At 38.4% G+C, this 1,908-nt stretch overlaps 1 pseudogene; it reads right to left on the reverse strand.

The window, feature by feature from the left end:
• Nucleotides 1-318: 318 nt before the first annotated feature.
• On the reverse strand, nucleotides 319-886 carry LOC127682489 (60S ribosomal protein L17-like; annotated as a pseudogene).
• Nucleotides 887-1,908: the final 1,022 nt, after the last annotated feature.

Genomic DNA, 1,908 nt, shown 5'->3' on the forward strand with positions numbered 1-1,908 from the left:
TCTTATTTTTCTAGATAAGACCATAAGCACTGTGTTAAAACAAAACACCCATACACATAAAATGAAAGGTTCCTAAAAAGTCTTGTAGGAGAATGATAGACTGAGTCTCAGCAAGAGTCAATGGAGTAGATTTCATAAGCTCTCCTATTGGGTCAGGGGATACTTAGCCCAAAATTAAGTGATCAGACTCATCGATCTTTTTCAGTATGCCCAGATGGCATCAATGGCTCCATAACAAATTCCTAATTGATTTTATATATTTTGCACTAGTAAAATTGGTAGGGTTTCTCATTTATTTATTTTAAATGGTATCTGCATTTATTTTATGCTGAATATATCCCTGGGTGATAAGGTTAGTTTCTTCAGTTTCTTCTGGGATACTGTTTTCTTCTCTGCAACCTCCTCTTCTGGCTTCGGGACAATTTGATCTTTTTCAGTGAACATCTCCTCAGTGTGACAGGTACTTCATGTATGGACTAATCTGGCCACGAGCTTCGTTGTAAGCTCATGGCCCATCAGAGGGGCTTGGTTCACTGGATATGGTCAATGCCGGAGAATCTACATTTAAACCCTTAATTTCAGGATTACTCTCTGCATTTTTAAGCATGGGCAGCAAACATTCAACACTCTTTTTGGACCACTGGCTCTTTGTCCAGCCCCAGCGTTTGGCCCGGGTGCACCTACAGATTCCTCCATTATATGGCTAGAAAGGCATACATGGCTTCCTTAAAGACACATCCTTCAGACACTAGAAGGCTTTCTGGATATACACACCCCTAGTGCCTGGGAAGTTTTCATCGGTGTTCTTAAAGTGAACACGAAGATTTTAACCTCTTGATTTACATGAATTGGTAGGGGTTTCTGGGTCAATGGAGTAGCAAATCATCTTCACAGGTCACCTCAGGCATTTGGGAAGAGGACAGAAGCTATAGGGACCTTAAAGAAAGCACAAAAGAGGACAAAAAAAGTGACAGTGGTTTATATTTGGCAATATCTTTTTCTTTTTTAAATTATCATATAACTGTATAAAATAGCGAATTTTATTAAGGCATTTTCTAGCATACATATCAGGTACTTCAATCTTACTGACCGTTCACAATCCTCTCATCCTGCTGAGCACTGCTACACAAAGCCTCCCTCTTCTCAAATATTCCCTTCCACTTCCATGTGTTATGTTTGTCTATGTTTTCTAGTTGAGATTCCACATAAGGGAGAAAATGTGCTATTTATTTTTCTGGCTTGTTTTGCTTGACAGGATGACCACTGGTTCTATCCATTTTCCTGAGAATGACATAATATCACCCTCCTTTGTGTTTGTGTACATTTTTTAATCCATCTACCTACCAAGGCTCACGTGCCTGGTTCCATAATTTGTCTATTATGTATAATGCCGCAGTAAACATGTGTTAGCAACCACTATTATATGTTGCCTTAGAGTCCTTTGGATGTAAACCTGGGATTGTTATGGTTACTGGGTCATTTGGTATTTAGTACAGCTATTTTTGGTTTTTTGAGCAACCTCCATTCTGATTTTCCATAGTGGCTACACAGTTTACATTTCCACCAAGAGTATAAAAGGGCAATCTTCTCCCTGTGATATCACCAGAATTTGTGCTTTTCTTGGTGCAGCCAAGGGTAAGAGGGTAACTCAGATCTTGGATAAGGATGTTGAATTCTTGTTTAAATATCTATTTTTATTTGTATTTCTCTTTCGAGAACTATGCCTACTTGATATAGTAATCCAATTACTGACTGGACAATTTGGGATATTTGGTGTTTGGGGTTCTTTAAATGGTCTAGATATTAATTTCTTGCATCAGGTGTGTTTGGGGAAGATTTTTCTCATTCTGCGGGCTGAGTCTTCATTTGGTCAGTTATGTCCTTTACTATACAGAAGTTTTTAATTTG

Source organism: Apodemus sylvaticus, chromosome 4 (genome assembly GCF_947179515.1).
Source record: "Apodemus sylvaticus chromosome 4, mApoSyl1.1, whole genome shotgun sequence".
Classification (NCBI taxonomy): Eukaryota; Metazoa; Chordata; class Mammalia; order Rodentia; family Muridae; genus Apodemus; species Apodemus sylvaticus.